Source organism: Carassius auratus, chromosome 16, assembly GCF_003368295.1.
Source record: "Carassius auratus strain Wakin chromosome 16, ASM336829v1, whole genome shotgun sequence".
Lineage (NCBI taxonomy): Eukaryota > Metazoa > Chordata > Actinopteri > Cypriniformes > Cyprinidae > Carassius > Carassius auratus.
The window spans coordinates 7,556,444-7,569,098 of record NC_039258.1 but is presented as its reverse complement, the minus strand read 5'-3'; the positions used below and the strand labels follow the sequence as shown (position 1 = coordinate 7,569,098).

Below are 12,655 nucleotides of genomic sequence, written 5' to 3'. Positions count from 1 at the left end.
AATAAATGAATACATAAACAGGGATGTCGAGAAGCGAATGGCGGATACTTAGGCAGGGAGTGAGCTCTGTCATGGGGTCAATGGTGCTGGCACGCAGATGTCTTACAAACAAACAAAAAGATGTTGAGCGTGTTAACATTAAGCTCACTGGATAATTACATTAAATGCTTGCTGAGTTGATCGCGATGCCATCGAAGCAATAAAAGTTTAAGGAATTATCCCTGGGTTGTCTTTCTCCGTCTCTCTTTTGCTATTTGTCTCCATTCTGCCCTGTGCAGCCTGAGGGGCCTGCCATGGTTCCTCATCACGAAACTAAATAAAACACGACAGACCTTCAGGGCACAATTACCCAATGTTAACAATTAGCTCTCCGTGCAGACACTTCACAGAGAGGTCTCTGAAGGCATGCACTCGTCCATATGGAGCACAAAGGATCTTGTATTCTCAACCTCACTTAAAAAAAATACTGAGCCAATGCCATGTTTTTTTATTTTTTATTAATATGATCATTGAGTGCCATGATATATTGGTGATTCTTCAACTTTGTGCATAGATGGATTTTTAAGAGAGTTTATTTCCAAACTAAATCTTTTCTCCTTTAATCTGTCAGTGAACATTGTTCAACATTGTATGTATTGTACATGCATCAAATGACAATTCTATTTATATGAAATTATGTATTGTAATTAGGGATGCATGATAATATCGGCACAACATCGGTATCGGCCGATAAAAGCTTAAAATGACCATCATCGGTATCGGCCGATATGAATATTTCTGCCGATGAGCCAAACCGATATTCTCCAAGTGAAATAATTGACCTGTTTTTCAGGTGTGAATGTCTGTCTACATTTGTAAAATAATACATTTATGGTAGAATCAGTACAGAAGAGATACTTGGATTTCTCTTCAGTAAAATTAAAGTTTAAATATATCAGGTGAAATTGTTCATATATATCGGTATCGGCATCGGCCAAAATTATTTTGAAAATATCGGCATATCGAATATCGGCCAAAATCCCATATCGTGCATCCCTAATTGGAATTTTTTATTTAGAAATAAAATGGCCAAGACCTTTGACTTGTTAAAGTTAACATTTTATGTTTTATGCCAAATACATACAATTTAATAAAATTGTAAATTTTTGCAAAATAATAAAAAATATAATAATAACAATAATAATTTATTTTGTATTTTTTTTCGATTATCTTCACTGAGATTTCATATTAACCAAGTACCCTAAAAACTTTAATAGGACCAAAACTGCAATAAAAATGACTGTGGAAATGATTTTTATTATTATTATTCTTTTTAAATTAATTTTTTTTAAGACAATTATAGTTTAAAATGTTTATTTTATTTTGTTGATTAAAGATTCAAAATCTTGATATGGGTAAAACAATAAAATCTACACATAAAAGCCATTTGAAATTTGATCAAATAAACAAAGATATGTTAGAAAGTCATTCGAAATAACATAAGAAAAAAAGTTTGCAGTGCCGTTCACACTGAAGACATTTTGTATTCCGCTGCACTGCTTTTTCAATGTTTTTCTATGTAAACCAGTGGCAAGATGAGTTTGACTGCTTGTGTCTTGTGTCTTTTACATCATTTCACACGAAAATGCAGCATTTAGGTGAAAACAAGTTCAACAAAACCTAGCTTTTTGTTTTATTAATTTTAAGCATCATTGTACTGTTACTGCTTTTTGTAACGAACAACCAGCTTTGTGTAGTTTCAGTGGTTTGGAAGAGAGCAGTTAGTTACTAGCTGGTCAGTTGATGGTTCAAGCTGGTTTAGGTGGTTGACCAGCTGCACTACCAGCTGGTGAAGACCTGGCTAGGCTGGTAGACCATCTTGAACCAGCAAGAAAACTATTTACCATGTTCCAAAAACCAGCTTGACCACCTTATGCTGTATGACCTGGTTTTCCCAGCAGGGTTGTGAGTGAGAAGCCAAGTCACGCAGACTCCACCGGGGGATATGGATGATTACACGCATTGACAGTACCGGTGGGACACTATTTCATGCCAGCAAAGACATACAGAGCAATCCAAACCTCTTTCTAAGGTAACTCCACTCCATCTGTCCTCAGTACAGTAATGATAATACTAAAAGAGCAGGAGAATGACAAGGGGAGGGAATGAGAGCAATCGAGCCATGTCACTATTTGAGGGCTGACACAGGCTATCACTGTCAGCGCCTGAGAGATGACCTGCTCCATCCATCAAACTGTCCCGACCTGAGAGCGAGAGAAAGACGAAGAGAGATTACAGCCTGTTTAATCTCCCTCGTTCTCTCTCATTAGAAAAGATATATAGTCCTATTATAACAATCTGTATGGACAATGTGGACAGACTGACATTTGCAAGACAGAGTTGAAGTGGGGAATAAGCCCTTTAGAAGCAAGCCACACAAAAAAATGTGTCTGTAAAAAAGGTGCGTTTTAGCCAACCTGGTTAATCTGAGTTCTTCAAGTATGGTGCAATCACAAACCAATACCATTATGTATATATTACATTATGTGACAGAAATACATTTTATCATGGGTGGTGTATGATTGCAAAGGAAAGTATAATTTACTTTGGCTAGAACAAGTTTTTGTGTTGAAGGGGTCATGAACTGCCTCTTTCTATTATTCTGTGCTGTTTTTTGAGGTCCACTTCTAATGTTATCAAGACTTTTACATCAAAAAAAAATAAAATAAAAAAAAATAAAAACCTTCATAATTTTGGGTAGTAGTCTTGGAATTAAACACCCGCTTCTATGATTGGCTAACTAGTTGTCTACATCCTTCACAGATGCACAGATGATGTGATTTAGGTTAAAAATGAATAAAAAAAGCAATAGTGATCACGTAATATAAATAATTAATCACACTTGTGTGGTGCCACATCTGATCTAATTTATAGCATCATCTTTTAGTTGAAATCTTTATGAACTCCCTGCATCGAATTGTATCTTGTCTGTAAACGAATCCTTGGTAAAATGAAGTGAGCAAAAGACCAAGTTCTTACTGATGCTGTCTTAAACTTTATTAAAAATATAGTTCTTCAACTCTTTCCTAATGTTGGGATCAGAAGGAAGGCAATGCAAGACTTGAATTTTTCCACAACTTGGCACTGAACAGTGTCTTGTTTTTTTCAGAGTCACCTTTATCGTTTGGTCTCTGCGTAGACCTGCGTTTGTCTCTCTCGTTATTTACACTACATTTGTGAATCAGTGGGCAGGGCTAAACAGGCAGTGATGTAGAAGCAGGTGTTGATCTTCTTGTGTGGAGGCAGTGTTTAATCATATTACATTATAAAATGGCACATTCCACAACCTGTAGTTGTCATTGATTTATTGAGATTCTCAATCTATCGATTAAATTGTATGCTGATCTCAAATTAATCTGATTAATTTGGGTACATTTCGGTTATCATGTTCATTTTGGCTTAAAAGAATTGACTCTTATGAGTCATTTGGTCATAAATCAGACTACACTGGTTGTGTTTTATGTTGGTTTTTGTGTGCAGCCCACAAGGAAAACGATTATATGTCCATTATTTTGCAGTACACAATCTTTTAGTTGCATCAGATTGATCAAACTCACATTCACAACTTTTCTACAATTTCTCAGAAGGCCCACAGTTGTCACCGTTGAATTTGAACATGTCAAATTTGTTAAATGAATTTAAGGTTGACTTCTGAAAAGACACGTGGCCCCTTAAATTTGAGCGTGTACATTCACAAACACTGTATCAAATGCGAAGTAAACAGTAATGCAGCTGCTGTTCGCCTGAGGAAAACCACATTTGTGCAGAATTTGGAAATTAATGGGATGGAATGAAAGAGTTTTCACTGCCACAGATAAACGCTCTACTTCACCAGAGTCTACAGAAAGGCTGACATGGCCAGATTGGACAGTCTGCGCTTCCGAGAGCAGATGTTTTCACTTTCTTCTGCTTTTCTTATCCCTCCACTTGTTTATCGAAGGGGAAAAATACAAAATACTTCTACGATAAACACAAAGAAAAAAGCAAGCCTAATTACTTGCAGATGTATTTTGTTCAAAAGACTGATTCAGTTACAGCATGTAGCCAGTAAAAAGAATCACAGATGAGGAACACTGTGGTTCATCTGTTGTTGTTGCTTTTTATGTCTACACAGACATAAAAAGCAACGAAAGAAAGGACGTCTGCCGCAATATGTTGAAAGGCCACTATGAACTCGGAATAGAAAAATGAACGACGACGAAACAGAAAAAAAAATATATAAAAAAATGCAAATACAGCGCCCTCAAGAACACTGACGCACAGTGACTCAAAGTCACAAACATGTCTTCAGGTAACAAACAGTTACAGTGATGGAGTCGGGTATATCACAATAAGCAAATACACAGCGCTGGCAGCTATTCAAGCGCTACGGCGGTGAAGAGAGTGACACACCGGCGCAGTGGGGGAGTTAACGACACTGCTCCGGAGACGCAGGCCTTCTGAGATTTGAGGGGGCTTTACACCGCGACAGAGATGCAATGTCAGATACTGAGGATTATGCATGCACTTCACATCAAAGAGAGCTTTGTTCTCACAAGTGAACATAGACAGGCGGAAAAAAGAGCGACTACGTTCATTCATTCGCTATTACAGACCCCTTTGATTGAAGTTTGTACACAAAATGGCCTTAAACTGATGTGGCACAAAGCCCTGAAAAGTCTTTAAAAGAGATTTCTTGTTCGAAATTGCGTAGGCACTCCAGGATGTAACGATTTTGAGCTATTTAGTTTTGCACACATTGCTGTAGACAGGGACTCCCTTTGTGTAAACAGTTTTAGCATGAATTACACTCTGTCTTTTCAGAAAACAAATGACTGAAGAGTAAAGGAAAAAAGAATGATAAAAAGTGAGCCAGAGATAAAAGCAAGTCGCTTTGCCTTCTATTGTATTTTTTTTAGATGTTCTTGGTTGCTGTATATGAAGGGTCAAACGAATATTTGAAATGAAATCACAAAGGAGCAGAGCGCTCGCCATCTGTGATATGTTTCATAGGTTTCTCCCTGTCTCTGTAGTGTATTTTTCTCTCTTGTAACCTTTGTTTAACTGACTCATTTTATCTTTTTAAAGTTGGCACGAAATGGAAATTGCAATTGTCTTCTCTTGTCTATTGTGATATAATTATGTATATGCAAGTGAAACAGCTTCCTAAACAAGAAAAATAGGATGGGACTTGATTTTGTCCAATAAAATAAAATAAAGTATAAAAAATTATAGAGTAAAATATCTGCAGTGTTATGTATACATTCTGTATACATAAATCTGATTATGAATACTATGTGAACTCAAAAACTGACTTCATATATCCACATATCACCTTAGAACCTGTTGGTTAAAAGTAATTGCATAAATACCTTGGAAAAGAGAAGCAAGTCCTGAGAAAACCACTTGGTTTGATATTTTTTATAGAACTATTTACTTTTAAACCCACTGAAGATTTGAATGGAACTTCACAATCTCATGCTTAACAACATGGCATCGGAAGATGATCCAATTCAATTATGTATTAGATCAACAACAACGACAACAAAAATCTGAGAGTGCAGTCCTGCAAATGTCTGCCAGGCTAATTTTCACTTCATAAATAGTGAGAAAGCTATCACAGCTTATTTGCTAAGCATGTGTTGAAAGGACACATGCTACATTTTCTTCACATTAGAAGAACAGTGGCCTTATTTGATGCTTTGCTGAAAGGAGAGGAGACAAATAAGATTTACAGTGTGTAGGGGTGGTTTGATTGTGACATCCATATGGATGCCACAGAAACAATGAAACGCCTCTGTGCACTTGACATTTAAAAATATGAATGCGTGCATAGCCAAGAAAAAGCTTTCTGTCATTAAGCTCTAGTCGTACTCTGCCATCTATAATTAGCTGACAAAGGTGCCATACAGCTCCGGTGTCCTCACACATTGTGTCATCTGCCATCCTTCCACTGCTGGAGTTTCACTGCATAATTTAGGGAAAAAAAAATAAAAATACACAACGCACGGAGAGATGTGTGTATGTGTGTGAGAAAAGTGTTCTCAAACAAGGTGTTTCCTTCCCTAAAGCAATCACAGATTTATTTTTAGCTCAGATCTGTAAGATCGCTGCTTCACGGAGAAACACCATCCAGCCTCCCTGACTCTGCACTCAGTCAAGGCACAAAGGTCTCACCAGTGTTCCATATTCTTCCCATTTATGTGAGCCGACGGCCAGTGAACAAGTCAATGAGCAGGTTGATTTTCGTAGCAAGAGTTGTTCATCCTAGATAGAGCAGATTGTCTAAAATCACAGAAGAGGATATTGTGTTGGATCTGGGAAGATGGGATGAGTGATTTTGTTGTATTTATGCATTTTTTTTCTTAATTATACAAGGTCTGCCATCTACAATATGCTCTATTCAGAAAGACAAAAATGACCTTAAACATTTAATACATTTAAATACATTTTAATAATTACAAATATTTATTCTTAACTTTTTACTTACTACAAATAATACTAATTTAAAAACAATATAATTTCAATAAAAAATAGGGTGAAAATACTAGAACAATGATAAAGTGATTTTAATGCACATATCTATCTCTACAAAGCAAGAGTGAGTGTGACGTAATTGGAAATGTGCACATTGTGATCTCAAGTTGAAATCAAATGGCTGTTTTATTATCCTTGTGTGTGTGCATGTGCATGTCTTGAATTTGCCATGAATGACATTGGACTATACAATATACTGTACATACCACATACATACAACATACAATATCATGTGTATTTTTTGTTTGTTTGTTTTTAAAATATCTGTTAATGTTTAGAATATTCAGTATAAGATACAAAATAACATGCTTCTGTCTTGCTTGCTTTTCTAGTATGCAACATGTATTTTAAAGTGACATTTAAAACTGGGCTTTGTTTATTTGATTAAAATACAGTAAAAATGTAATTTATGAATACTGTGAAAAGTAAAATTTTTTAACACTTGACTAAATAAAAAAGTAAAATTGTGATGCTTTTTTATTTATTTGATTGTTTGTTTTATGAGTAGAAAGTGCAATGAACAGCCTTTATTTGAATAGAAATCTTTTGTAACATTATAAATGTCTAGCATGCTGCATGCAAATTTTTTGACCCATGAGGTTGATTTATTTCTCTTTTAAATGTTTTATTTTTTTTGACACACTTCCAGTTTAAGCCTAGCTCATATCTGAATCTCATAAAGATCATTTTGTCATAATAATACAAAATGGCAATAAACACTAAATTACTGTGCTTTCATAGTACACACACATTTACTCTTTTACTCTTAAGCGACAAAAGTTGCATCATGCGACACACCCAAACTGAAACAAACACACACACAGTCACAAAGCCATCTGTGCAGCGTTTGAAAAGCTAGCCATTAATACATTTTCATGGCAAGGACCTCGATGGGATGCTGGGAACTGTGTCCACCTCACCTCATTCCAAGCCTGGTCCCACTGTCTCTCAGCTCTCTGTCTAAGATTCATTAGGCAGGAGCACAGGCTCTGATGTAGACCCTAATTAGAGAGCGATTGGTAAATGCGTGATGTTCCAACCCTGATCATTGTGCTCAACGAGGATGGCCAGGGGCCACAGGCTCCTGTGCACAATCACACCACTAATTGGTTAGCACCTTGCAAACATACCGACCTCATTCCCTCAACACCTGTCCCCCTCTCTGAACCAACTCCATCACAGGAGCTCCAAATATTCAGCAACATATTTTAAGGGATCTAGCTTTGATCGGACTCATAGCACAGGATGCACATATGTGGTGCTCATGTGGGAGGAGCTGGTTCAAGTTAGGGCTGTTTCTTCTTCTTCTTAAAAAACCTTACTACGCATTATTATCATATTGGCTGTTTATTTGTACAAATAAGCACACATTCTGCACAACCATTTTCTACATCTCTAATCCTACCCAATACCTTATCTTATCAACTACCTTACTAACTATTAATAAGCAGCAAATTAGAAGTTTTCTAAGACAAAAGTATTAGTAAATGTTTTGTTAATTTTAAAATAAAGTGTGACCAAAAAAGATTGATTGAAGCTTAATAAGTGAGAGATCAGAAGACAGTAATGATTGCATTGTTTCATTGTTGACTAACTGTCGTCAAACTGTGTATTGAATTCCCTTCCAAGTTTCTCCATAAAAAAAAAAAAAAAAAAAAAAAACGTAAACAGTATTTTCAGTACATCAGGTGTTGTGTAAACCAAAGCAGAGAGCGTGTGAAATGTTTCTGTGTATGTTGGGAACAGAAACCTGTCACAAACAGACTTATGCATGCACAAACATGCTGTGATTGTGCTTAATGAAATGTGCTCTGTGGCTTCTGATGCATGTTGGCTTGATGAGGAATGGTAGTTGAGAAAGGCATACTCTATAAGAGGAGAGGAAGTGAACGACAGAATAAGGATGTACAGGAGAAAGACAAAAGGAGGACATCTAGGTTAAAAGGCATGGATGGCTGCCCTCCAAAAAGCCAATAGTGCCAGCTTGCCCAATTTCACCCAAGCTCATGATTAAGAACTATGCTGTCAGGCTGCTCCTGCGTGATCTATTTTTATTCTCAATGTATCATCCCTACTCCTTTCCTCGGATGAAGAAAACACAGCCGTCCAAATATCTGTGACCACAGGGCAAGCGCGGCATTCTACGTTTGCCTCTTAAGCTCAAAACTCCCCGGAGACTCACGGCAGGCGTGTATCTAAAAGAGGCAGTCGGGCGGAACTGATATGACTGTGCCATTTAGATTTAACACAAAGATTGTTACATGCATATTTCACTGGATTCAGTCAGAATCATGACCTGTTTTCTGTGATGATTATACAAAAAAATAATAATATATTTAACATGTATTTTAATTTAATTAATTATATATATATAATTTATATATATATATATATATATATATATATATATATATATATATATATATATATATATATATATATATATATATATATATATATATATATATATATATATATATACAAATATTCAATATTAGAAATAATATTTTCTTTACTTTTTATTATTATTACTGTTATTGAGATCTCAAATTATATGGTTTATTTTGTAATTTTTCACAATTTTTTAATGATTCATATTATTGAATGCTCAAACCATGGCTGGTTTTATACTTTTTTAAATAAAAAATATTAATACTATTGAGAGCTCAAATCAAATGGCATATTTTATTTTTTATTTTTTCAATTATTGATATCATTGAGATCATGTTTTTTTGTTTCTGTTATTAAAATGGTCGAGAACTCAAATCATATGGCTTGTTGTGTTTTATTATTACAACTATTCAGAGCTCAAATCTTATGGCTTATATTATTATTTACTGTTATTAATATTATTGAGTGCTCAAATCATATCTTTTTTATTATTAAATCAACACAAACACAGCACACGTGAAAAAATTGTAGGCAAATCATTGGACCAAAATATTGCTTTTGTTAATAAACTTCAATATTGAGTGCTTAATTCATAAGGCTTATTTTATTGTTTTTTTTTTTTTTTATTATAAAAATTATTAATGTTATCAAGAGCTCAACTCATATGGCTTATTTAATTATTGTTGTCGTTGATTATGTTTTTTATTGAAATCGTATAATTTTTGTACAAATCATATGGCTTATTGAAGAAAGTGATCAGGAATCAGAAAAAAAGGCTAAAAATCCCAGACTTACATTCAAAAATGGAGATCAGAGGGGATATCTTCAGATCATAGTGTCATAAAGACTCAGAGGTGGGTCTTTTAACTAAGGCCATTCCATAACACATTATCAACTTCCTAACCACACCCTAGCAACCAACCAGAACACCCCAGCAACCGTATTGCAATGTGCACCATCCATATCTTCGCACCAGAATATCACAGGCACATTGAGGTGACCTCTTTTGACTTGGGCCAATGAACCGTGGACCTTGGATATACCATATAGGCATTTGATAACATTTTGGCAGCGAATATTATTTCACCCTTTATTATAATACCTGTTTGATTTTTATTATGCAGCTGATCATTCCTATTATTAATGCTGTGGTGATGCTGATAGAATATATATTATACATATTTTTCAGGTATTTATATGGTTTTGAGTAGAGCACCCAGGTCGAGTAGCATCATAACCTGTTGTTGAGGAGCTTGGCTGTGCTCTTCAGACGGGCTGGGGTTGCGTGTGATGCAGTCAGAGGCTCTGGCGAGTCTGAAAGTGCGCAGTGAGGCATCTCCTGCTCGGTGATCGCCGTTCATTTCCCTATTCCCACGGAGGGAATTGAGCGCTGGCACAGTCCCCCCTACTGTACAAACACGGAACTTCTACTCACTCACCATCAGTAACTCTCAGCCAAACACCAGCAAACCACATCTATTATTACCAAACGAGAAGTTTCCATACTGTCTGTGTGTAATGGCGCATTTATCTAGCTTTAGACTTTACAAACAGCATATGGTAAGACAGTTTCACAGAAAGAAAGAGAGAGAGTCGAAAAGAGAGTCAGCAATGAAGTCATTGTTCATGATTTTATGTTGCATTTACTGCAAGACAAGTGCTATTTTAGTAGTATTATACTGGCATCTTTTTATCATTTATTTAAAAAAAAAATCTGTGTATTTTTTACTTTAACTTCCATTCTTTGTATTTATTTAATGGTGATTTTGCATATAAGAACGTGCACATCAAGTATTTTGCAGTTGAAAGAGAAAAAGAGGGAAGTGGGAGTTTGCCTTTTATTCACATTGTTAAAGAGAGACATCGTCACTGAACCGGACAAAACACGAGCTCTCAACCTTTTGCTGAACGCTGCACTAGCTCTACATCACAAGTGGTTTGCTCTTAATATCAAGTGACAGGTTCTGTAATAATATTTAAAGTGGAATATGTGTCATATACTATAGAAATGCTCCAAACGCATCAATATATCCAAATACAAGAGTCCCATCTCACTGTCAAGTGACAAACACGAATAATAAACAAGAGACAAAAGTTGTGAAAAATACAAACTGTAAAAACTTTGTTCCAGGTTAATGTTTTAACCAGTTTTGCAAATATTAGGTTTTGATGTTGTGCCGGGGAAGTATAGGAGACACGAGACGGGAAGGTATATTCCCATTCCACAAGGGAGATCAGAGCAGCAACTATTGCGCACAATATATAGCCAATATAAAAAAGACACTACATGCTTATCTGCATCCAGCGAAGCTAAAATTATCAAATATGTTTGTTCTGAGATCATGTTCTTATGCCAAAACTGTTTTGTCCACTGGACACTAGGCTGGTCAACACCGCAGTTTGGTACCTTGGAGAGCGAACGCTGTCTGACGAGAACGACGGGCACAGATAAATGCAAATACGAGTTCAGAAAACCTCTACATACTGAATTAGCCTACACAGATTTGTCGTGTCATTCTCTGATGTAACACTTATAAAGAGTACAAAAGATCTAAAAGAGTTGATGAGAATGACCCTAGTCTAAATCAATGCGTGAGTAAAATCAGATATCACTCAATTATTGTAGACAAGGTATAATTGATATGAGGCTGTGATTAAATTACTGAATATATTATTACGTGTAAGCAAAAGCATTTCATTTAATTACCATGTAAAGTGGGGCTGAAATGGGGCAAACATAGGGTCTCTAATCACATTCTAGATAGATCATAATGAGGGTTTACCTCGAAAAGGTTGGCATGTTCCATCTGTTTGTTTGCACATAAAAAGCCTTCGACTATTCCTCCAACTTGTTCAGAAAAAGTTCGGTGTATTCATTCTTTCAACAGGCAATATCTGCTTGAACAATGACACAAAAGAAGGTCTGTGTGCTCCAGTGGAAGAGAGGTGCTCACAGGACCGAAAAAAAGCAACAAGCATCCATAAATTCACAGCGGATCCTGTTAATGTGTGTTTCTGTTCTGTCACTTCTGATAATGTAACTCTGTTTCCCAAATGTTTATTATTTAATCCAGTCCGCAAGTCGTAATGGTCGTCCTGTTTTCCGGATAAAAAGTCCAGAAGTGGTGTGTGAAGGCTCCAGGGAGGTGAGGTGTGCGGTGAGCGTAGCCCAGGCTCGGGTCGGGTGGTCTCTCGGTGCGTGTCGAGGCAGTGGGAATCTTCCTCTCCTCGCCCGCTCTGTCCACACTAACTGGATTCAGTGTTTGAAGGCAGGCAGTTGGGCACTAAAGCATATATCCAGCAGCCCCCCCTTGTGGAGCAACAGCATTGCGTGGGTCACACCAGAATGAAGGAGACACGATGAGAAAGTGAAAATGAAGCGCACGGAGAGAAAGACGGAGAGAGGCAGAGAGAGCGCACGGAGGCAGTTGTTTAACCCATTCAGAACCGATTAAAAAATAATTAGGCTACTATAATTTATATGTATGTATCTATCCATCTATCTATCTATCTATCTATCTATCTATCTATCTATCTATCTATCTATCTATCTATCTATCTATCTATCTATCTATCTATCTATCTATCTATCTATATATCTATCTATCTATCTATCTATATCTATATCTATATATATATATATAGATAGATAGATAGATAGATAGATAGATGGATAAAAAGTGAATGCATTTGTGTATGTATGTATATA

At 36.1% G+C, this 12,655-nt stretch overlaps 1 protein-coding gene across 10 annotated transcripts in view; it reads right to left on the bottom strand.

Moving 5' to 3' along the window:
- Positions 1-12,297, bottom strand: part of adgrb1a (adhesion G protein-coupled receptor B1a) — an 85,456-nt gene extending 73,159 nt beyond the window's left edge. For all 10 annotated transcript variants that reach the window (XM_026283718.1, XM_026283717.1, XM_026283713.1 and 7 more), the window contains exon 1: positions 11,730-12,297. The gene's annotated coding sequence lies outside the window, so the exon portion shown is untranslated. The remainder of the gene's footprint in view (positions 1-11,729) is intronic.
- Positions 12,298-12,655: the final 358 nt, after the last annotated feature.